The sequence below is a fragment of the Cynocephalus volans genome, chromosome Y (genome assembly GCF_027409185.1).
Source record: "Cynocephalus volans isolate mCynVol1 chromosome Y, mCynVol1.pri, whole genome shotgun sequence".
In the NCBI taxonomy this organism is placed as follows: Eukaryota; Metazoa; Chordata; class Mammalia; order Dermoptera; family Cynocephalidae; genus Cynocephalus; species Cynocephalus volans.
In genome coordinates this window covers 7808899-7834987 of record NC_084479.1, presented here as the reverse complement: position 1 = coordinate 7834987, position 26089 = coordinate 7808899, and the positions used below count along the sequence as shown (strand labels likewise).

General features: G+C 36.8%; 1 long non-coding RNA gene across 5 annotated transcripts; it reads left to right on the top strand.

The window, feature by feature from the left end:
- Positions 1–1132: 1132 nt before the first annotated feature.
- On the top strand, positions 1133–26089 carry LOC134368920 (uncharacterized). 5 transcript variants are annotated; one of them, XR_010022571.1, is made up of 8 exons: positions 1133–1214; positions 4312–4370; positions 8038–8110; positions 17737–17804; positions 18568–18716; positions 19039–19165; positions 19414–19506; positions 24833–26089. It is a non-coding gene; the product is annotated as an uncharacterized LOC134368920 (long non-coding RNA). The 5 variants fall into 5 exon arrangements; XR_010022569.1 differs by lacking the exon at positions 17737–17804 and having other exon boundaries at positions 25577–26089; XR_010022568.1 differs by lacking the exon at positions 17737–17804.

Sequence of the window (26089 nt, the reverse complement as noted above, 5' to 3'; positions counted from 1 at the left end):
ATTTAAAAAGAATGATCAGAAATTAGTAATCTTTGATTATATATGAAGACACTGAAAGAAGAAGAGCAAATAAAATTAAAAGTAGGCAGAAGGAAGAAAAGAATCATGATTGCAGGAGATATCAATGAAATAGTTAATGGGAAAAGAAAAAAACAATAGAACACCAAAATTAGGATCATGGGTGATTAAAGAAATGGACAAATACTTAGCTAGACCAGAGGGAGGGAAGGAGAGAGAGAACACACAAATAATTAAATTTAGAATTAAAGAGGAGACATTACTGCCATCCTCACACATAAAACTATTTAGAGGAGAAAAATATGCAGAACGGCATGTAATATATTAATGTACATGAAATGGACAAATTCCTACAAACAACCTGCAAAATCTGAGTCAAGAAAAAATAATCAAAATAATAGACATAGTACAGGTGAAGTGATTGTATTAACAATGAAAAACCAGTACATAACAAGAAAGGATCATGTCCAGAGACTTAAATGATAAAAACTATCAAACATATGGAGATTTACCATCAACTGTTTCCAAAGTCTCTCCAAGATAACCGTTGTAGACCTGCTTTTCCACTCATTGCCTGCATCAGTATTACCATGATACCGAGATTCTACAAACACTTTACAAGCAAAGAAAAATTCAGAAGAATGTATCTTATGACTATAGTTCTATAACAGCTATGCCAGGCCCCCATTTGAATTTCCCCATTACTGCCACAATGTCTCAAGTTGTCAAACCAACATCTAATAAGAAACCAGAATTCCACATCGGTGGAATAGAGATTAGTCTATTGCCTGGTTAGAGACCAGTCGTGATCTAACAAGGACTGATCTCCCCATAGCAGTACTCCGTGCAGGGAAAATTTAAAAAATTTTCTCGTTTCTTTCTTAATGCAAAGCCCCAGAGCATTCTGGGAAATGTAGTCTCACTGATCGCTGAAGGAACAGGTACAAGAGTAGAGAAAGATCTGGTGCGTTTCTTCTGCGCATGTGCATCCTTGCGCCGCCGGCCCCCCCCCCCCCTTTCTGGGAAATGTAGTTTTGCCTTGCAATGACGTCACCCTCCCAGTAGTACTATGGGACAGGGTTTTTCGGGTCTCTACTGCGCATGTGCGGCTTTCGGGCACGCTGCTGTCTTTTGCGTGGCGATTCCGGGAGTTTTCCTGTCCACCAACACTGCTCCTCAGTTCCTGCGGTTGGATTGTGCGTCCCTGAAAGTGGGCGTGAGGGTGAAAGAGAAGCTCCTTGGGCCTGGGGGTGCTGGGGAGCGGGATGGGTGTCCCGGCACCTGGGGGGGGCAGAAGCGCAGTGGGCCTCGGGCGGGCGGGGCCTGACTTGCGGCGCGAGCGCGGACCTGGGCCGGCCCAGAAGGGGCGCCCGGGCTGCGCTTTCCGGACGGTTCTGTTAGACGAGGGCACTGCGGGAAGGCGGGCTTGCGCTGCTGGGTGTGAAGAAGCTGGTTCCAGGTGTACCAGAATGGGGGTTTAGGTACAGGGTGGCAACAGGATCGTGGGTGGGGGTGTCTGAAGACAGTGAGCCTGGGAGTTGTGCGGGAGGTCACGTTGTAGCTCCGCCATCAGGATCCTGGTACTGGCCTATGCGACATTCACTTTATCCATCTGTAACGTGAGCGTGTTGCTGTTAGTGTAAGGCCCCAGATTTCCAGAGAAATAGTTGTGAGGTGTGTTCAGAGTGTTACTCTGTGGCCGCTGTGGTGTGGGGTTTCTTGGTGTCTCTTCAGGTCAAGTTTTTGGTCCCTCCTGCACTGCGTAGTCTACCTAGCACTCCTGGTCTGTGTTTACAGACTTTGATATAAGACCAAGTTTTCAGGGACAGTGATTTCTAGGAGGGGCATTGGGGCATGGGATGACATTCTGGTTTTCTTTGGGGTATAAGAGCTGCGACAAAGCTTGAAGGAGGGCGCTCTATGAATATGAATAAGAATCCCACCTGGGAGAACATGGCTTTGGCCTGAACCCTCTCAGTACTGCTTCAGAGCAGAGGCAAAAGAGTCCTAGAAAGGCTAGCTTTCACAGCCCACGCATTCAGTTTAGTGCTTACAGTGTGCAAGAGTTGGATGATAATATCTCAATCAGGAGCTTGTTGAGACTGGGTGCTATTGGAAGGTTTGGGCCAACTTTCAAAAGGGAGTGTGACTTTGAGAAGAATAGGCAAGGAGCTAGGAAATGTTAGTCACTGAAGAGGTTTGAAGGTGTTCTGTGGGGTGCAGGAATAACGTGTTGTAGCTGAGAGGATCTGTCTGCAGTGCTCTCTGAACACACTCCCATTCCTTCAATTTTTCCTAATTGTTCCTAGAGTCCGAGCTCTCTCAAACCCAGCGTATCACTAGTTTTGGCATCTAGAGATATGCTGATGGTTTTATATCTTCATAGTTTCTTGATGTTAGTTCAGGAATATTTTGTGAGGTATTTCTATCTTGGAAGAAAAGTGAAAATAATAAGATATGAAGAAATGTGGGTTGCCCAGCGTCACATGATTTGTTGATCTTACACATCCTGACTTTTTGCCTATTCTTCATTTTGCCACACTTCCATCAAAACAACTGTTTGTTCACTGTTGAGATTATTTCTGTAATGCTGAAGTCAACTTAAAACAATGTATGCTTTTACATATATTGCCTTACACATACCTATCCTTTTTTGATCTCCAGTGCTTTCTGTGGATCATGTCACCACAAAGAGTAAATAACAAGTACTTCCCTTAATGTCAGTATTCTGTTCTTGAAGCACTAGCGTGCTTCAAACACTTCGTGGAGAGATCCTTATTTTCTTTTAATTATATTTTTCCATGAACTTTAGAAAGTACTCTGGTACAGTTCACTGCTAACTTATAAGAAACAGATACTTTTCATGTTTTTAAAGTAAACGGCTTCTACATGATATTAAACAAAGCAAAACAAAACAAAAAACCAGAAAATCTTGCACCATAATTTACTGATGTGCAAATAGTTGCTTTTATTGGTTCATGTAGCTTGTGCTAGCGCCAGGAACCTCAATGAAGTCCTCTTAATTGACATTCATTGTAATTTTCAAAACTTGTCCCTGTGGTTTTCAAGGTCTATTGGTTGTATTTGACATGGAATTTAAGGGTTTTTTCCCCCACAAAACATATTGAGTTCTGGGGGCTTAGGTGTATCATTTAGCATCTGCCATGTAAGGAACAAATCAAAAGCCAAATGGCTTTTAAAACCTAGCCATTTTAATATGTTTAAGTTCTATGAATCCACATTTTGGGTGTGTTTAGCTGGGTAGTTCAGCTTTAGTCATCTGGTGACTTGACTGAGGCTGGTTGGTTCAAGCTGACTTTGCTCACATATCCTGTGATTTGTGCTAACTTTTGTCTGGGCCCTGTGTCTCCAAAAGTGTAGCCCCAGACTTCTTCACACTGTGAATCTGTTTAAGAAGGCAAGCACCAGTGGCCAGTACTTGTCAAACTTATGCTTGCATGACATTTGTTAATGTGCTGTTGGTAAAGTCAAGTCACGTAGCAAAGCCCAGTTCATTGTCAGGGTTTGGGTGCAGGGAGATCCATCACTGGGTAATGTTACTGGAATAGTGTACGAAAAGAAAGATACATAATGTGCATTTTATTTTATTTTAAAAAGTTGGTTGGTAAAGGGATCTTAACTCTTGACTTGGTGTTATCAGCACCACATTCTCCCAAGAGAGCCAACCAGCCATCTCTATATAGGGATCTGAACCCTTGGCCTTGGTGTCAGCACTACACTCTCCCAAGTGGGCCATGGGCCAGCCCCACAATGTACATTTTTTACCTATATGATCATGGGTAAAAGATGTTGGGTTGCAAGATGTGTACTAAACAGATATTTAGGTACATATAAATAAGATGAGTTGTAGTGGAAACACCGATCTGGAGCTTTGTGGAATCATTATGTTAATATGAAAATAGTTAATATAGCCTAACTACATTTCTATAGCATTAGTTTTAGTAATGACACAATGTGTTTTTCTTTGGTTTAAATGATGAAGTTTTATTTTAGGTAATGTTAATTCTTGCTAAATCAGTAGGTAATATATGTTTTCATTAACTCAAAAATAAATTGTGTGTCTAATGTGTACCAATTAATGTACTTGCAGATGCACATTTACTGGGTCCTTGTTGCAACTTATTGAGAATAAAATATTGTTGTCTCTCAGGGTGGCTTATTGTTTGTTTGTTTGTCTTTTCCAGCTAACGTGTATAGAGTTTTGGGCAGGAGAATCTGGGGTCAATACACAACAGTTCTCTCCTTAACCTACTCCATTCCCTCCTCTTCCAGGTAAGCTGCCATAGTGCACTGTGCATTTCCAAGAGCAAGAAAAGATGGATACATTTCTGGTGAGTTGTTTATTTATTCCTCATTTTTTTCACTGTATTACCTGGGTATTATGGGGAGGATGAATTAAAATGGGAAAGTAGAAATGAGTAAACCTCACCTTGAAGGAAGTGTACATATGTAAGGTTAAGTTTGCATGTAGATATAGAAAGATATAATATTTCAGAGTATCAAACTTGACTAAAAATTTATCTCTGGTCTTTCTGATGTCACGTCAAAAAGGCAGACAGTTTTTCTACACCATTGGAATGGAACTCAAGAAGAGAATATACCAAATTCTCATGGGATATGAGGATTTATTGGCACTAATTTTTTTGTTGTTACTGTTTTTGAAAAGATGACTGGAAAGGGGATCTTAACCCTTAAACTGGTTTTATTAGCACCACGCTCTCTCAAGTGAGCTAACTGGCTATCACTATATGGGGATCCAAACCCTTGGCCATAGTGTTATCAGCACCACACTCTCCCAAGTGAGCCATGGGCCAGGCCTTCCTCTAAATTCTGAAATTCCATCTCTATTAGAATGTTTTTGACTGCCAACCTGGAAATAAATACATAGCTTTCCACAGTGGAAATGGTTAGTTAGTGCTAAGGCACATATGGCTAAATAAGCAGACTGTAAGGTTTCATATAATTTAAGACTTTCTCACCCACGTAATTTTGCTTAAATATACTGTGTTCTGGGGGGTTATGTGTATTATTTAGCATTTGCTGTGTAAGAACAAATCAAAACGCAATGGTTTCAAATATCTGACCATTTTATTTCCTTGAAGTTCTGTGGATTGACATGTTGAGTGTACTCAGCTGGGTAGTTTTATGCTAGCATTACTTGGGTGGCAAATGCAGCTTTAGTGACCTGGTGCTGTGATTGAGGCTGTTGATACAAGATGGCTTCACTTACACATCCAGTGGTTTGCGAAGAGATTTGGAAGACTGTACTTGATTCATGGATAAAATATGGAATTATCACTTGAATTACAGTGAAGTCTGTGGGTATTTTGTAGTCTTTTTCTAACTTGAATCCTCTGCCACATTTGAAAGTGCTGTTTATGATCTTCTCATGGAAATTCTTCTGTGTTAATTTCTCTCACGCCATTACTGATGGTTTTCTCTGTTCTGAATTCTTCTCCTTTCTTCTTCTAAACATTGCTCATCACAGGGCTTCATTCTGAGTGCTGTTCTTCTCACTGTGCTCTTCTTCTTGACTGATTCATTCCTCTGTAGTTTGCACCTTGGTTCTCTTTAGCTTCTTCCCTTTTCTGCTTCTCCTCTTTTCCTTGGGTCATAGGTTCAACTTGCGGTTGACTGCTTTTTGTAGCTATTCAAAAGGCACCTTAACGTCAGTGAATCCAAAATGAGATTGACATCTACTTCTTTTCTCTTACATGTGGTATCACTACAATCCATGGAGTGACCAAAGCCAGTGAAATGGGGTGTTTCATGGACTCTTCCCTATTGTGTCTAATCCTTTCTGGTGTCAATTCTTTCTACTTTTGATTGCTCATTCTTTTCATTCTGATTTCTGTAGACACTGCCTATATTGGGGGAGGAGGTATTGGTACTTATAAAGACAATAACTTTGTTCCATTGGAAATATTCTTGTAAAACCCTGAAGGGCATGTTTCCTGGGTGATGAGGTTCAATCCCTGGTTACTGTGCTTCTAATCAGCACCAGTGGTGACATCCTTAAGCATCTGAGGGGAGAAAGCCTTCAGAAGTTAGTGGGATGTTCATGAAGAGCCAATAAAAAGTCATGCAAAGAATAATAGCAGAAATTGCAGATTTTCATAATTTGTACATTTTGCTTCCATAAATTTATGTCAATGATTCTATGTGTAGTTTTTCTTACTGTACAGTTTTCTGTTTCTAGTTCAAGAGACTTTTCATGTTTTTAAACTTTCTTACCTATTGTATTGTATTCTCCTATTTCAGGTAATCACTTAGAAATAAATGAGAAAAATGGATATGTGTATTAGGCATCAGTATGTTTATAAACTAGAACCATAGCTAACAGTTGGTTAAGAAAGAAAAGTGACAAAATTGTTGACTGAAAGTTGACATTCTCAGAGTTTGATATGTAACATAAGATGTGAAATGCTGGCTTTATTTTGGAACTAATGTTCACTGTGAACTTAAGTGCTTCCTGTTGCATATCAGAGTACTGTCTATGGTCTCTAATGACTTGTTTGGTGTTCCAATGATCAGCTGTGTATCAAACTGATACAAAATCTAGCTGCTTAGAGTAAGGATTTCTTCCTTACTCCACGTTGGAATGTTGTGGGTAAGACTGTAGAAGGTCAGTGTGGGTTAGCTGCTCTATGATGTGTCTGGTCTCACATGGAAGGACACGAGTGGCTGGGGACATTGGGCAGACATCCAGCCCTCTCTATGTGGCCTGGTGGGCTTCCTCAGATTCTGGCAGTCCTCACGATAGTCAGGTTTGTCTGGCTTCTCCCAGGGCATTTGTCCAAGAGGCCCAGGAAGAGGCTGTGAGGCTTCTCGGTATCTCTACTCAGATACCAAAGCATATCTCCTAACACATTTTGGTAGTCAAGTGCATCACTAGGAGCCACCCTGATTCAAGAGGAAGACAATTAGATTCCACCTCCCAATAAGAGGAATAGTAAGACTTTGCAGCAGTCTTTAATAGACCACAGTTTTCTCTCTGGCCACAAGCTTCTACCACATGTGAAATGTACTTTGCTCCTCTCAACAACCCTAGAAATCTTCTCCTGTTATACAATTGACTGAAAACCCAAGTAAATCATGTCTAGAGACCTGTTATCTTATGTCTCCTCAACATGTGGCCAGCTCACATTGCAGAGAATGGCATAAACATGTAGACACTTCCCTTCAGACATAGTGGGTGGTAAGGGGCGGTACACAGCAGGCACCGGTTTGAGAAATAGGTTGTTCCCACTGAGCACCTGGTTTAGTTCTTTGATTAGGGCCCTGTGTTTGTCTCTAGACACAATGTGTCCTACTTCTGCACTGTGCCTTCCGGGCTCTCACTATTCTCTGTCAAAATCCATTTTTCTTAAATGCCCGAGTTTGCAGTTGACCAATTTCTTTGCCTATTTTTAGGTTATAATAGTTGAAAATCCAGTGACCCTTTTAAAAATGTTTTTAATTATGCTCTTTTGATACAGGAAATTACCCTTGTACATCTTTTAAAAGCATGGGCTTCCATTGTACTATAATCCATTATACCAATGCTACGTCTGTGTTAGGCCCTTTTTTCTCTGGCCTCGCCTTCTCTCTGAGGCAGCTATTTCTTAAGAAGTTTTATTTATTGGGCACTGTCTGTATGTCACACCCTGTGGTACTTAGAATACTGGAAATGGTTTTGTTTTTGGCTTTTTTAAAGTAAAATACTGTAAACCTTGGAACAAAATAGATTCTGTGTTTGAAAATATTTTTTTGGAAAAAACTTGGATTGAAAAGCAGTTTTCTTTTAAACTCAGCAAGTTTTGACTTCTTTACATTTCCTTTTAATTTTGTTTTAAATTGAACAACTTTTTTATTTTATTGTTATTTAGTTTCCTGATGGATGGCCTATGTGGGTATCCAAACCCTAGACCTTAGTGTTATCAAATCCATGCTCTAACCATCTTAGTGATCTGGCCACCCAACCTTCTTTAATTTATCTTTCTTCTCATATTTAATCAGAGGCAGAGGGAGGAGACCAGCTAACAATTTTCCTGTTGTTCACAGAAGTCTGCTTCAGCCGACCCTTGAAAGGGTGAGATTTCCTTTCCATTTTCCATGCTATCTATCATTGGCAATATTGTGTCCCACATCTTTCAGTGCTCCATTTATTTCTGGTAATATATTTTGTGCTGAAGGTTTTTTTGGCTAGTATTAATATTTCAACTTAAGCTTTTCACAATTAGTTTTTGTGTAGTACTTTCAATTTAATTTTGTTTTTTAACTTTCGGTCTGTTTCTGTCTTTGTATTTAAAGTATATGTCTCTGGACAGCATATTATTGGTTCTTAAGTTTTCTATCAAATCTGATAATTTTGCCTTAAGTAGAACATTTATACTAATTCCATTTAATCTACTTATTAAAAGGGGTAGATTTAGGTCTACCATCTTGCTATTTTTCTTTCTTGTTGTCTCATCTACATTTTAATCCTTTGCTTTTTCTTTTCCCTAAATTTTTTTAAATGAAATATTTTTAAAATATTTTAGTTTGTTCCATCTATTGGTTTTTAAGATATTTATTTTAATTTTCATTTGATAAAGAAAAATACATATAACCAAAATTTTAGCTTTTGAATCATTTTTTACCTTTAAGTACTGTTATGTACATTTACAGTGTTTTGCAGGAGATATCAAGAACTTTTTTCATTTTGGAATATTGAAGCTCTATGTCCATTAAATGACAACTCTCAATTTCCCCTCCTTGTAGCTTCTGGCACCTGATATTCTAGATTTGTTTCTCAAAGTTTGACTCATATCAGTGGGACCATGCAACACTTGGAATTTTGTGAGTGGCTTATTTCACTTTGCATAGTGTCCTCACTGTTCCTTGTTATAACGTATTTCAAGATTTCATTTATTTTTATGGCTGAATAATATTCCTTTCTGTGTACATACCACAATTTATTTGTCCATTCATTCTTGGACAGACATTTGGAATGCTTGCACCACTTCACTATGTGATTAATGCTATGAACAATGGTGTGGAAAGTTTTAAAAAAGATTTAGCTATTAATTATTTTGGGCATCTACATTGAACTTGGACTTCTGAAACACATGGTAATACCATTTTTAATTTTTTGAGAAGCCAGAGTATTTTTTAAAAAATGGTACAGGGGCTGCGCCATTTTATATTGCCACCCACAGCCATACTAGTTACAATTTCACTGAAACCTGTTACTCTCTGTTGAGTGTGAAGCAATATTTCATTGTGGTTTTGCATTTTCTAATGTTTATGGTATTAAGCATCTTATGTGTTTGTTAGACACTGGTATATCATGTTTGGAGAAATGTCTATCCAATTTATTTGCTACTTTTTTGTTGGGGGGTGGTGTTGGAGTGGCTTCCTGGTATGGGGAACTGAACCTTTGAACTTGGTGTTACAATTCTGCTCTCTAACCAACAGAGCTAACCAGTAAGCCATCTTATTTCCTTGATTTTTAAACAGGTTATTTGTTTTCTTGTTGTGTAGCTGTGGGACATTTTTTCATCATATATTCTTGATGTTAATTTCTTCTGACAGATGATTTCCAACTATTGTATTTTTTTGAGGTGCTGACAAATAGAATTGTGTTTTTTAATTTAAGATTCTATGCAGTCATTGCTGGTATGTTGAAATGTAGCGTGATAAAATTCTGTTTATGAACCTTTTGTCCTGAAATCATGCTGCAATAACTTACTAATTCCAGGAGTTTTTCCACTTACTAGAATTTTTTATGCAGTTACTCATATCACCTGCAACCAAAGACAATTTTATTGATTTATTTTTCCCAGTCTGTAATCTTTTATTTCATTTTCTTCTGTTATTGCATTATGAAGTACTTTAGTGTGATGTTCTGAGTGGTGAAAGGGCCTATTATTTCCATCTTCTTTATTTTCTGGAGTATTTCACCATTAATAATATTATTAACTACAGTTTCCTGTAGCTAGTCTTTATTAACTTGTGAAGTTCCGCTCTAGTTCTAATTTACTGAGAGATTTTATGATGAATGGCTGCTTTATTTTGTCAAAGGCTTTTTCTAAATCTGTTGATATGACCATCTAACTTCTTTGTTTTTAGTGTTTTGATGTGAATAATTATATTAATTTGTTCAAGTATTAAACAAGCCTTGCATGCTTGGGATAAACACCACTTGGTTGTGGTGCATGACTCCCTTTAAATATTGATTAGGCTTTTGTATATTTTCTTGGAGATATTTGTACATTCTTATGAGATAAAGGTTTCTACTTTTTTATTGTAATGTTTTTGTCTGGTTTTGGTATTGAGTTAGTGTTGCCCTTGTAGAAAGTGTTGTGATGTTTCTTATCATTTATTCTCTGAAATATATGGTAGAAAGTTGGTATAATTTCTTCCTTTTAAATGTTTGGATGGTGCTGGCCAGTGGCTTACTTGGGAGAATGTGGTGCTAATATCACCAAGGGCAAGGGTTTGGATCCCCATACAGGGATGGCCGGTTAGCTCACTTGGGAGAGCATCGTTCTGACAACACCAAGTTAAGTGTTAAGATCCCCTTACTGGCCACCTTGTAAAAATAAAAATAAATAAATATTTGGATGAATTCTCCAGTAAATACATTGGGCCCAAGTGCTTTCTGTTTGGAATATTTTTTTTTTTTTTTACTCAACTTTCATAATAGATATAGTCCTATTCTAATACTGCATTTTAGTGTTTGTGACTTTTGGGAAATTATGTCTTTCAAGGAATTAGTCCACTTTAACTAGGTTATCAATTTTGTGCCCAGTGTTTTTGATAATATTTTGTGTGTGTGTGTGACCAATAAGGGGATTTCAAGCCTTGACTTGGTGTCACTCACACCACGCTCAGCAAGTGAATGCACTGGTCATCTCTATATAGGATCCGAACCCATGGCCTCTGCCTTCCCAGCGCCACTGTGCTCCCAGTGCCACACTCTCCCGAGTGAGACATGGGCCCGGCCCTGTTAATACTATTCATTTTTTTAATGTGCACAGGCTCTGTAGTGATTTCCTCTTTTCTGTTTCTGATATTAGTAATTTCTCTTGTGTCATTATCTTTTTAGTGTGCTTAGCTGTAGGCTTATCAGTTTTATTGATCTTTTTGAGGAATCAACTTTTTTATGGAAAATTTCCTTTCTTAATTTTATTTTTGTTCTAACTTTTTTCTTTCTGCTTTCTTTTAATTTAATTTGCTCTTGTAGTTTCCAAAGATACAGACGTAGCTTATTGATTTTAGGTGTTTCTTTTAAAAAAATATTTGCATTTAATACTGTAATTTTTTTGAAAGAATTCCTTTTTCTGCATCCTACAAATTTAGATAAGTTCCATTTTCTCTTCTATTTACTTTAAAATATTTTAATTTTTTTCTTCAGATTTTTACTTTTTTATTGTTTTTACCCATGTACAATTCTAGCCCTGAATTTTGCCAAAGTGACTGCATGGAGACTACACTACTGCATCTAGCAAAAACAAATACTAAAACACCCATTCAGTAGTCAATATAAAATGCTTCTACAAAATGACTCCCTGTCCTCAAAGACCACTCTGGAGCACTGGAAAAAAATAACTGCTCTACCAGGTGACTAGAGACCAATATAGAGGTACGAGAAATATGAAAAGCAAAACTTATGACACTACCAAAGGAATATAACAATTTTCATGTACCAGACTGTACAGCTCAAGAAGTCCTTGAAATAACTGAATGAAACGGAATTTCAAGCAATAATCCCAAGGGAACTGAATGAGATAGAATATGACTGAGAAAGCACAACAAAATGAGTAAAATATCCAGAATCTGAGGGAGGAAATGTACAAAGAGACTATTGCCCTAAAAACAGAATGCAGCAAAACTCATGGAACTGGAAATGACATTAAGTGAAATCTGAAACCACAACTAAGAGTCTTAACAGCATGCTAGAATGGGCAGAAGAATGAATTCATGATCTTGAAGACAGCCTTTTCAAAATAACACAAGTGGAACAACAAAAACAAAAAAGTAAAAAAGAATTTTTACAAAAGAAGAAAGTCAAAGAGAATGAATAGACAAACTGACACTTCACTAACATCCAAATGATGGGTGTTCCAGAAGGGGAGGAAAAAGGAAAAGTCATTGAAAATATATGCAATTATGTAAAAGCAGAAAACTTCCTAGGTATAGGGAGAGAATGGATTTTCAGGTGGAGTAGGCTCAGATCCCAGAACCATTTCAATCCAAAAAGGTCCTCTGCAAGTTATATTATAATGAAATTGGAAAAGTTCAAAGACAGAATCTGAAAAGCAATAAGGCAAAAACATCAAGTTCCAATAACAGAGCCACCAATAGACTAACAAAAGATTTTTCATTAGAAACCCAAATGGCAAGAAGAGAATAGTGTAATATGTTCAAAATACTAAGACAAAATTTGCCATCAAAAACTACTATGCCAGCAAGACTATCCTTTGGAAATGAGGGAGAAAAAATATATTTTCCACAAAAACAAATACTGTGGGAGTTCACCACCACATAACCAGCCCTACAAGATATTCCAAAAGGTACACTACATCTCACATCTGAACAACAACAGTCATTACCACGAATACAAAAGAAAGAATAAAACACACTAGTAGAACAAAAATGCTAATGGTAAAGAGAAAAAAACTTCTATCTAACCACCTCAAAAACAAACAAACAAACAAACAAACAAACAGAAGACAAACTATAAAATGGAAATAAAGGAATAAAAGGTATTTAAAACATCCAAACAAAAATCAAAATGACAGAAATAAGTCTGGCATATTTGAACAATAACTCTTAATGGAAATGGATTAAAAACACCACTCAAAAGATGCAGACTGACTGGATTAATGATAAGGGATCTATCCAGTAAAAAGACATACTGCTTATAAGTATATATACACCCAACATTGGAGTACCCAGATAAATAAGGTAAATGCTATTAGACATAAAGAAAGAGATAGACTCTAGTATTAGAATAGTTGAGGACCTGAGTTCCCCTCTCTCATCATTGGACACATCATCTGGGTGAAAAATCATCAGAAACACATGATTTAAACTGCACTTTGGACCAATGGGACTTGGCAGACATCTACAGAACGTTTCATTCAGCAACCACAGCATATATATTTCTCTCATCAGCACAATGAACAAGCTTCAGGATACACGACATGTTAGGTCACAAATCAAGTCTCAACAAATTTTTATAAAATTGATATTATTTCATTTATCAATTGACAACAATGGATTTAAACTAGAGATCAATACCAAAACCCCCTGGAAAGTCTACAAATATGTGAAAATTAAACAGCAATCTCCAGTATGACATATGGGTCCAAGAAGAAATTAAACAGGAATTCAAAAAATTTCTTGAAAGTAATGAAAACAAAACCAAATCATACCAAAACATGTAGGATATTGCAAAAACAGTACTGAGGAAACTTGATTGTGACAAATGCTTATATTGGAAGACTAGAAGTTCTGTAAATAATTATTTGAACACTACACCTCAGAGAATTAGAAAAATAAAAACAATTCAACAACAAAATTAGCAGATAGAAATCAAGATCAGATCAATAGTAAATGAAATAGAACCCCCCAAATGGTACAAATGATCAATGAAAAGAAATGTTTTTTTTGAGAAGTTAATCAAAATAAACACATGTTTAAGTAGGCTAACTAAAGAAAGGAGAAGACACAAATAATAATCAGAAATGAAAAAGAAGACATCAAAACCTATATCACAGAAACACAAAGAATCATTGGACACTATTATAAACAACTACACAAAAATAAATTTGAAAACCTGGAGGAAATAGAGAAATTTCTGGACACATAGAAACTACAGAGACTGAATCAGGAAGATATAGAAAACTTGAATAGACCAAAACCAAGCAATGAGATTGAAGCAGTTTTCAGCAATCTTCCAACAAAGAAAATGCCAGGGCCAGATATCTTTACTGCTGAACTGTACCAAACCTTTAAAGAGGAATTCATACCAATTCTCTTGAAACTATTCCAAAAAATTGAAACAGAGGTCATTCTCCCAAACTCATTCTATGAGGCAGACATCACCCCGATTCCAAAGGCACATAAAGACACCACCAAAAAAGAAAACTATAAGCCAAGAATGAATATAGATAGGAAAATCATCAATAAAATATTCACAAGTAGAATACAGCACCACATACAAAAAATTATACATCACGATCAAGTAGGATTCATCCCAGGGCTGCAAGAATCATTCAACATACACAAGTCAATAAATGTGATACACTCCATCAACAAAATCAGGGAGAAAAACCATATGACTGTCTCCACAGGCATTGAAGAAGCATTTTACAATACTCAACATCAGTTCATGTTAAAGAGTGTCAGCAAATTAGGCATAAAAGGAAAGTATCTGAACTAAATAAAAGCCATATATGACAAACCTAATGTTATTGTCATTGTGAATGGGGATAAGTTGCAAGCTTTTCCTTAAGAATGGGACAAGGATATCTACCCTTAGCTCTTGTTTAACATATATAGGAAGTACTAGCCTGAAGAATTAGGCAAGAGAAAGAAAGCAAGGGCATCCACAACAGAAAAGAGAAAGTCAAGTTATCCCTGTTGGCATACATAATGATCCTATATACAGAGAAGCCTAAAAAGTCTCCAAAGAAACTCTTAGATTCAGTAAACAACTTCAGTAAAGCAGCAGAATGCATCAACATGCAAAAATCACTAGCGTTTTTGAAGTAGCAGGAAATAAAAGTCAAGAAAGCTATATTCCATTTATGATAGTCACCCCCAAAATAAGATGTCTTGGAATACAGCCAATGAAGGATGTGAAAAATCTCAACAATGAAATCTACAAATCATTGTTGAAAGAAATTAAAGAAGACAACAAAAAGTGGAAAGATATTTCATGCTCTTGGATTGGAAGGAATGGATTAAAATCTTAAATATAAGACCTGAAACTATAAAATTCCTAAAAGAAATTATAGGGGAAATTATTCTGGAAGTAGGACTGGGCAAAGACTTGATGAATATGATCCCCACAGCATTTGCAACAAAAGATAGCAAATGGGATTATATCAAATTGAAAAGCTGCTGCACAGCACAAGAAACAACAGAAGAAAGGAACAACCTCCAGAATGGGAGAAGTTATTTGTGAACTCTGCATCTGATAAAGGATTAATATGCAGAATATAAAGTAACTCAAACAACTTAATTATAGATTAATAGCCTGATTTTAAAAATGGGCAAAGGAGCTGAATAGGAATTTCCAAAAGGAAGATATAAAAATGGCCAACGGATACAGGAGAAAATGCTTAACATCATTCAGCATCCAGGAGGTGTAAATCAAAGCCACATTGAAATATCTTATCATTCCACTTAGACTGGCTACTGTCAAAAAGGCAGAGAATAACATGCTGGTGAGAATGCAGAGAAAGGAACCCTCCTATACTATTGGTGGGATTGTAAATTGGTGCAGCCATTATGGAAAACCATGTGAAGCTTCTTCAAGCAACTACAGATAGAGCTGCCATATGACTCAGCAATCCCACTACTAAATATACATTCAAAGGATTGGAAATATTCATGTAGAAGGGACACCTATACTCCCATGTTTATTGCAGCTCTATTTACACTAGGCAAGAGTTGGAATCAACCTAAATGTCCATTATCAGAAAACTGGATAAGGAAAATGTGCTATATTTATACAATGGAATACTACTCTGCCTTTAAAAAGCATGTAATATTGCCATTCACAGCAAAATGGATGAACGTTGAAAAAATTATGTTAAGTAAAATAAGCCAGGTGCAGAAGAAAAATTTTGCATGTTCTCACTTATATGTGACAGCTAAGAAAATAAATTAATTAATTAAAAATTAAATAAAAGAAATGTACAGCAATCACAATACTGTATTGAACTTCAAGAGTCGAAAACAGAACTGAGATTACTTAGAGAGAGGAAAGGCTCAAGGTGATGGTGGAAGGGAGATATTTGTAAAGGGTCACAAAAATTGATTACACTGTATGTAGAAGAATAAACTAATTATCATGATTTGAAAATCACATATTGCACACACATTGATATCTAATATTGGACCTCAAAGATATGTATGGTCAACTATGTTGCAATGAAAAAAGCTTAATTAAAACAACTTTTTACTGAACCTTCACATTTCTTTAGTTCTCTTTATGTGTAGTCAGATTCTAACCTGTATCTTTTTTCTTATCTGTAAAATTTTAATTTTTTTTCACATTGCTTCCAATGCAGGTGTACCGGCAACAAATTCTCTCAATTTTTGTTTCCCTGAGAGAGTCTTTATTTTTTCTTCTTTTTTACAGGTTGACTTCATAGTGTACAGGATTCTATGTTGTGGGGTTCTTTCATCAACTGTTTGGATATCACTGTACTCTCTCTTTACTAACATGGTTTCTCGGGGGATGTTGGGTATAATTTATATCTTGCTTCTTTTTAGGTAAGATATTTTTCCTCCCTCTGGTTTCAGATTTTTTATTATTTTGATTTTCTGAAGTTTGAGAACTACATGTCGAGATGTATATTTTTGGCATTTATCTGGTTCTGTGTTATCTTAACTCCCTTGATCTTTGGTTTGTTGCCTGAGATTAATTTGTGGAAGTTCTCAGACATTATTAAGTGTTTCTTCCATTTTTTTTCCATCTCTCTTCTTCTGCTTGTTTTCTCATTACTCTATATTACAACTTTTGACATTGTCCACCCCTCTTAAAATATTATGTTCTATTCCTTTTGTGTTTTTCTTGTGTGTGTATGCTTTTGTTTTTAATCTCTATGATCTATCCTCAAACCCAGAGATTTTTTTCTCAACTGTGTTCCGTCAGCTATGTTCAGTTGGTGAGAGTGTGGTATCACTACTATCAAGGACCACAGTTTGATCCCTATACTGGCCTGCCTCCTTTGTATCTTTCTAACATCTATATAATTATTTAAAGGATTTTAACTCATAGAACTCCAAATATCTTGGGTTTCCAAACAGACCAAATGCAAATATATATATATATGAATATATATAATGAATTATATATTAAATGATGAATTATATTGATAGACTTTTTAATACTGACCTTTCCTTTAATTGTGGCATAAATTTAGAAAATTTCTTTTTGTTCTTCACATTGTATTTCTTTTCCTCTATCTTATGTTTAAAGATAAAGTGCTTTTGCAGGCTCTATCCTTGTTCTTGCTTTGTTTTGTTTTTGCTTGGAATCTGTTAGGTTTGCTCATTCACTCTGATTTCTTCAGGTAACATTGAAATATTGATATTTCTCTGCCTTGGACTGAACTTGACCCCCTCTGTGACAGTGTTAGGATGGTGGGTAATCCTATTGTGGTAGTTAAAAGATGGGGACTTGATGTGATTAGATTGTAGGACCGTACCATAATGAATGGGTTAATAATGGTGGCAGGGATGTGGTTCTGAGGGCTTTAAAAGAACATGAGAGATTGACCTCTCTCTGCCCTGCCATTTTCTGCCATGTGAGATCCCAGGGTCACTGTCATCTCCACCAAGGTCTTCACAAGCTGTGTTCCTTGGACTTTGACTCCCCAGCTTTTGAATCTGCAAGCAGTAAATTTCATTTTCTAACAAATCATCCAGTTCCAGGTAGTTTAGTATAAGCAGCAGAATTGAACTAATACATTTCCAAATCTTTATCTTCAGCTTGGATCTCTTGAACTCTGGAATCATGTATCCAAATTGCAATTTGGACATTCCCACAGATATTTCAAGTATGATGTATTCAAGTCTGTTTTATTTCTGCACGTTGTATTTTTCTGTCTTTCTAAAAGCTACACTTTACAGTGCTAGCATCTAATTAGCTGTAATTATGTAGAGACCCTGAAAGCATAATGCTTTTATTTTCTGCACAGGAATTTATTACCAAAATATCTTCCTGCTTTTTCTTTCTGTATTACTTTCTTCTGTATGCTTACTGCTCTGTTATTTGTTTACTTATTTTCTATTGGTTGGCCTGTATGGGGATCTGAACCTGACCTTAGTGTTAACAGAAGCATGCTCTCCCAAGTGAACTTGCTAACCAGCCTAGTTCTGTGTTCTAATGCAGCTGGTCTTCAACACCCTGTTTTCTTCTTCTCTGATTCTCTCTAAATCTCTTTCCATTCTCCTTCTCAGGGATGACTATTAAATTGTAAATCTAGTATGTAATGGAATTGTACTTACAAAACCACATTATTCACACCCTGTGTTTAGAAAGTGTGAGTGTTCAGTCTCATGCAGACACAAGCAATCCTTTAGCATGTGGGAAGGAAATTTTGGAGTGCCTTTGTGTATGCTTTCAGTTTACAGGTATGTAAAAAACAGCAATTTCATATAATGTTTGACTTTTTGAAGTAGAAAAATATTTAAATGCAGAAGCATTCCGTAATTTGTTTCTTTAATAGTGTGTATCTGTTATCACTGCCTTTGGGCATTCACTTAAGACATGGTGCTGTGTGTAGTTCCATTAATGTGGGGTGTCTTCCTTTGCTCTAGTGACTGCAGTTTTACTATTGCCTAATGATCATGAGAACATGTGATTCATGTGGAAGAGCCTAACATCTTAGGCATTTCATTGGAGTGCAAACAGAATGCAACATATCTACTGAACTGTCAAAATTTGTTAATCTCATACAGTGGTTCAGGTATGTATTTATACTTATGTTTTCAAACCTGCTTATAAACTTCTTGGAAAAGCAGGATTTAATTCCTACTTTTATAACTAGCAAGAAGAATGGTTCATAGCCATAAGGTAAGCTTTGTAATGATATTTTCAGTAATTAATATATTATTAAAATGAAAGGATATTCTGCTGGGATTTTTATCCCTCCATTATATGGAGAATAGAAAAGCAGCACCTTATTTAACATGTAAGACACTCATCCTCACACAGAAGTGTGAACTCTGAGATTCCTATTTTGTGGCCCATGGCTTTTGGCTTGAATTGAGATCAGTGTGCCATTACAGGAGTGGGTGTCATTTGAGGATGTGGCTGTGCATTTCACCTGGGAGGAGTGGAGGGACTTGAATGATGCTCAGAGGAATTTGTACAGGGATGTGATGCTGGAGATCTTCAGCAGCCTGTTATCACTGGGTGAGTGAAACACCCCAGTAATTTACAGGAGAAATTTTTGTTACTTTTTTAAAATAAAGATAGGAATGGTGTACAGGGTTTTATGCTATTTGGTGAAATTACATTTCATGAAAAACATGTCATCCCGATCTAACAAAAGTTTCAATTTGGCCTCTTTATTGTATAATTTCTGGAGCTGAGCTCTTGTCATTCTTCCAAAGATCTGACTTTGCAGTTTTATAAAGTCCTATATTACCTCCCATTAACAGGGTACTGCATTAGTAAACCTGAGGCGATCCTCAAGTTGGAGAAAGGCGCAGAGCCATGGATAATAATAGAACACCCAAACCAGAGCCTCCCAGGTTAGTAAGCACATCCTGAGAAGAGTCCAGGAAGAGTAAAACCCAGCAGATCTTGATTGTGTTCAGCTGTTTCTAGGAATTTTTCCACAGGTCTGTGAGCTGAGGGTGGTTCATATCTTTGCATCAAACACATGTATTATAGAACCTCTCAGATGGACTCATGCATATATAGCTCCATATTGTTTTTTGCTACTTTTTAACAATGTATTTTCCTTAAATATAATCCCTACACATCTCTTGACATTTACTTTGCTATTCATTTTAAAAAGTATTCTCAATTGCCCTCATGTCCTGCACTCTCATGGACATGATTTTTCAGACTTTGTCCTTTTGTGTTGCTTAAAACAGAATATCTGTAACTGGATAATTTATGAAGAAACAAACTATGTCTTACTGTTCTGTTCTGGAGGCTGAGCATTCCAAGGTCTAGGAGCTGCATGTGGTAAGGGCCTTGTTTTTGGTGGTGATTGTAGGCAGAATCCCAAAGTAGTGCAGGATATCACATAGGAAGTTGATAAGAAAATAAAAGAGGTCCAGGTATGAGCCTTCTATACCACCACATCAGAAATTATGGAGCTGAGGCAGACTTAGCACAGGGCATGGAAAAGAAGAGTTCTGGATTTTATAGAAGAACCAGGAAACTCATTGTGTGAAGGTCAAGTGAAACAAGGGTTTCAAGCTGAGGGACTGACATTGCTGTTTGGAAGTGGAATTTGAAGTTAGTATTTTCCACTTGTCTTTGTAGAAATTATTCTAAAACAACAAAGAAATTTAGAAGTTTATGGGAGACTCTGGTTTGTATGAGCATAGTACCCATCCAAAACCCCAGTGCATAATACTAAAGCTTTCATGAGCAATGAATTATCAAGTGGGAGTGTGTGTTCCAGAGTTTGGGAAGGTAATACAGGTTGATTTTATCAGGAGTCAAAAGCACCTTTTCAAAGATGGTGGGCTAAGCCTTGGTTGTAGAGCCAAATATTTTAGATTAGCAGGGTGTCTGTAGGGGTGGACTGAAGTTTTCTCTAGAGTGACGGTTTTTTGAAGCACAGGAAGTCAGCTTAAATGAGTAATTTGTGGGAGGCTCTGTTTAGGGTGGGGAAAAAAGAGATTTTATAATTTGAAAAACTTCCACATGCCTATAGCCATTTCCTAAGGAAGAGTAAAAAGTATAGAAACATAAATGCAAAATTGTTAACCTAAGTCATTTTTCTACATATGCAATGAAAAATTGGATCATTCTGCATCTGAAGGTAGTCAGTGAAGGAAAACCAGACCATACTCAAAGCAGAAGAATGAGAAAGAGCTGCAGGAGATAACCACTATTTCTATAAAAAGAAAATAGAGTAAAAACTGTAAAAATAAGACTAAAAACCAAAAGGGTAATAAACAAATGGAAGGTGATAAGCAATTATGTGAAATCTGCAATTAGGAAAAAGGTAAAAATTATCAAATTTTTAACATTATTTTAAAACAAAAAAGTGAATAAAGAAGCAAAGGAGAATGTGACATAATGTTAAAAAACATTAATACAACAAAACATATCAGTATGGAGAAAATGCATATACTCCTGAAACCAATACCCATTATTGATTTTTTTTTTGTCTTTTGGTGACCTGCCGCATCGCGCTCAGCCTGTGAGCGCACCAGCCGTCCTTATATAGGATCTGAACCCGCTCGAGATCACTGCCGCGCTCCCAGTGCCGCACTGTCCCGAGTTCACCATGGGGTCGGCCCACCATTATTGATTTTTATGAAATCTTTTATTACTTGGGTTGGGAGAAACTTCTATACATTTACATGAGCATGCGATAAAATATGTTTATGTGTGGTTCACAGATGGGGGTATTTTTTTGTCATTTCATATGTCCAGATAGTCAATGACCTAATTGAGGGGAGCCAAGAATGTCATGGTAGATACTGTGGCAAGTTATAATCATCAATGGCAACCAATCAACTGAGGAGAGAGTGGAGTTAGGAAAATCATTTAATGCATATTCAATGCATATCTAAAATCCGGTTTTAAATAATGAAAACTATTCAGGAATGGGGCATGAGGAGCTTTTTTTTTTTTTTCACCACCGGCACTCAGCCAGTGAGTGCACCGGCCATTCCTATATAGGATCCAAACCCGTGGCGGGAGTGAGTGCGCCACGGCCTCGGCCCGGGCATGAGAAGTTTAATGAATGTCATAATGCAGTTCTTCCAGAGACTGATGCCACATGTGCTGGAAAGAAACCTGATGAGCATAATATATCTGAGAAATCAAATGATCATCATGAGCATCTTGACATCCTATGATTTCAGTTGGGGAACTTTTTGAATATAGTTGAAAAGGAGAATCCTCCAACACAGTACCATAATATTTGCATATAAAAAAATTCATGTGGGTGAGACAACTTGTAAATATAGTGAATGTGGAAAAGTCTGTAATAAGTCATCTATCATTGCCCAAGAGATAACTCAGGTAGGAAAGGAAACTTTCAATGTGATGTATATTGGAAAATGTTCTATAAAAAGACCAAACTTACTCAACATCAGATTATACACACAGGAGAGAAACATGATAAATACAGTGTCAGAAGTCTTTTGTTAAACAGTCATATCTTATCTCACATCAGAGAACATCTACAGGGAAAGCTTTTAGCCAAAAGTCAGCCCTCAACAGCCATCAGATAATTCACAGAAGTAAAACAACATATGAATGTAAGGAAAATTCAAAAGCTTTTAACCAAATGTCAGCTTTCAGCATGCATCAGAGAGCTCCTCCAGGTAAGAATCCCTGCAAATGTAATGGGTATAGAAAAACATTTAACAAGTTATTTTTCGTGATGCATCAGAGTACTTACAGATGGAAAACACCTTACGAATGTAAAGAATGTGGAAAAGCTTTTAAGAAAAAGTCAAATCTCAGCAGGCATCAGAGAATTCACACAGGTGATAAACCATATGAATGTTAAAAATGTGGAAAAGCTGTTAACCAAATGTCAATCTTCAGCATGCATCAGAGAATTGACACAGGTGAGAACCCATATGAATGTAAAGAATGTGGAAAAGCTTTTAAGTTAAAGTCACACCTCAGCAGGCATCAGAGAAGTCACATGTGAGAAATCATATGAATGTAAAGAATGTGGAAAAGCTTTAAATCAAAAGTCACACCCCAGCATGCATTAGAGAATTCACACAGGCAAGACACCATATGAATACAAAGCATGTGGCAAGGCTTTTAACCAAAAGTCATACCTCAGCAAGCATCAGAGAACTCACAGAGGTGAGAAACCATATGAATGTAAATAATGTGGACAAGCTTTTAAATGAAAATCACACCTCAGCATGTATCAGAGAATTCACATATATGAGAAACCATATGAATGTAAAGAATGTGGAAAAGCTTTTAAGTCAGATGTCAACATGCATCTGAATTCACACAGGTGAGAAACCATAAGAATGCAAAGAATGTGGAAAAGCTTTTAACTAAAAGTCACACTTCAGCATTCATCAGAGAACTCACACAGGTGAGAATTCATATGAATGTAAAGAATGTGGAAAAGCTTTTAAGTTTAAGTCATACCCCGGCAGGCATCAGAGAATTCACACAGGTGAGAAGCCCCGTGAATGTAATGAATGTGGAAAAAGATTTTTTTACAAAGTCACAGTTGAGAATACATCAGGGTACTCACACAGGAAAAAACTCCTTATAAATGTAATATGACACGCCGTGTACTGGAATTGCCCCAACAAACAAAAAAGAATTCACACAAAGGAAAATCTCAGTGATTGTAGTTTGTATGGGAAAAGATTTGGCCAGAAGTCATACCTCAAGACATCAGAGAGCTTATATCAAGAAGAAGACCTATAAATACACAGTTGTCCTCAGGTATTGAAGAATGTCTTGAGGATCCCCTATTGATATAAAAATTTGCTGATGTTCAAGTCCCTTCTGTAAATGGTTTAGTGTTTATGTACTACCAGTTCACTTCTTGCTGTGTTCTTTACTTCTTGTGTAGATTAATACTGAAAAAAATGTGAACACTATGTAAATTGTTGTTTCAGTTGTAGTAGTGTTTCATTGTTTTTATTTATTTTTGAGGATTTTTAATAAGTAGTTTCTTGAATCACTAGATGTGTAACCCTCAGATATGGAAGGCGGTCTGTAATGAGTGTGAAAACATCTTTTCTCCAAAGTCTCAAGGCTGGCTATGGTTAGAACATTTTTGCTTAAAACATTGGTGATCATAAAACAAATGACTCCAAACCAGCCATGCAACAAAAAATAAAAAGGAAATAAAAAAGAAATCACATCATAGCAGGCATTAGAGAATTTAAAGACAGGAAAAATTCTATATGGTTTAGACTGTCTTTTAAAAATTAAACCATTCTTTTCTCTTGTTTGCATAGCCTGCAATCTGAGCGTTCCATGATTGGGTGGATAGCCATGTAATTTAAGTCTGTTCAGGAGAATGTAGATGTAAGTGGTAAACATTACTCCAGTTCAGGCGACAAAATAAAAAAATTTTTTTCCATGCAGTTCCTGATTTCTCATGTTCTCTGCAACTGTATGAAGATGACTCTTGGGTGGAGTTGGGGCCACAGGTGAAAGAAATCCATCCTAACTTAAAACAGAAATTGAAGAAAGCAGAGATATTCTCACCACTATCCCCAAACCTCCATTTACACATTATATAAGAAATTATTTCCTTGTTGAGCCATTTTATATGTGCTCTTTTTGCATTACAACAGAAGCGGTGCACTCCAGCTAAATGATTTTATAAGCTTTCTGAGAGAATTTACCAGTCATCATATTTGGGAAGAGAATCCTGTGTTTTCACTATTTAAACTCAAGTCAGTGTGTGGGAAAATCAAATTATGGAGAGAAAGAATGCAATAAATGTGACATTTCTTATTGGCACAGCTCATTGAAGAGTGAAAATAAATATCTTTCTAAATCTCTTTAAGGTGTTGACGCTTTCACAAAAACTTTCAACACTTTTAATGTCAGAATTTGAAATGAAAACTGTCTATGTAATAATTGTAAATTTCCAAATAGAAATGATAAATGGAGTACTAAAAGTATTTTTAACATTTTGAGTGTTACCTATATTTAATTATGATTGGCGACACTGCCTTCCAGGGGTCATTTGTCTTTGTCTGAAGACAGTTTTTGTTGTCATGACTGAAGGTTGGGAAGTCCTACTCCACTGAATGGGAAGAAGATACAGATGTTGGTAAACAGCCTGCAATGCAAAAGAAAGCCACCGCACATGCAACATTTATGCATAAAAATATTTGTTAAGAATTCTTTTTTTTTTTTTGTCTTTTTTGTGACCAGTAAGAGGATCGCGCTGTCACCGCACTCAACCAGTGAGCGCACCGGCCATTCCTATATAGGATCCGAACCCGTGGCAGGAGTGTCGCTGCTCTCCCAGTGCTGCACTCTCCCAAGTGCACCACGGGGTCGGCCCTGTTAAGAATTCTTAATGGAATCCAACATAAATGGATAGGGAATATGTACATTTAGTATAAAAAATAGTTTGGTTTGACTTACTTCAGGATTTTTGACATTAACAGCCACTCTAACTTCTGAATATTTTGTTAGATACATTAAGTCTAAAGTACTGCACTACACAGATTATTTTAAAATAAAAGATGACCAGTAAGTTAATCTTAACCCTTGACTTGGTGTTTTCAGTACCACCCTCTCCCAAGTGAGCCATGGGCCACCCGAGATTTTTTCCTACTCTCCTATTTTAGGGAGATTTGTATTACAAAACTATCTGAGTAAAGGCAATTTTTTCCTCATGTTTGAAGCTAATGCAGAGTGAGTCTATGGGTTGCATAGAAACGTTTCTATGTGAATGCACAAATTCACCGGCACGTAATTGTAAACTTGGAACTTATTTAAACAGCTGTCAGCAATAGTGGTTTTCTTATTTTACTCAGGGAAAAGCAGTGTCTGGAAGGTATACTTATATTTTATACCTATTCCTCATATTTTTAAATGGTCCCAAATCATAGGTATGAGTGTGTACAACATGACCTATAGCTAAGAAATCTTTTGTGTTTCTATTTACAGTAATGGAGTGCTATTTTGAATCTTGCCACTAAGAGGTAAATCCTGACTCCGTTTGTGTATTGCCTTGTGCATGGCTGTGCTCGTGTGTAGGCCGCCAGACCTAGAGATGGCCCCAGAGCCTGTGTTCACCTAAGGAGTCTTCTTGAGTCTGTGGTGGATCCCTGTCTGCCCTCAGAGCCCAGGACCCAAAGAGGGGTATGAGCAAGTAAGACAAAATGGTGTCCAGCATGAACCTGAGGGGTGTGGTTGGAATCAGGGTCTCTGGGATCTTCTTGGGCACGATGGTCATTTCAGTATGCCACAATTCTGTCCTCAAATCTCTGGCAACAGTGGGCAGAGAGTACAGCACCATCATTTATTTCTCATTCTTCACTCTAATCTTTATTATTTTCTTCTTTCTCTTTTGGGAGGTTTAATTTTCATCCTTTATCTAGGTTTTTAGTTAAAGGTTAGTTTATTGATTTCAGATCTTTCCTTTCTAAAATGTATACCTTTATAAATATAAATTTTACT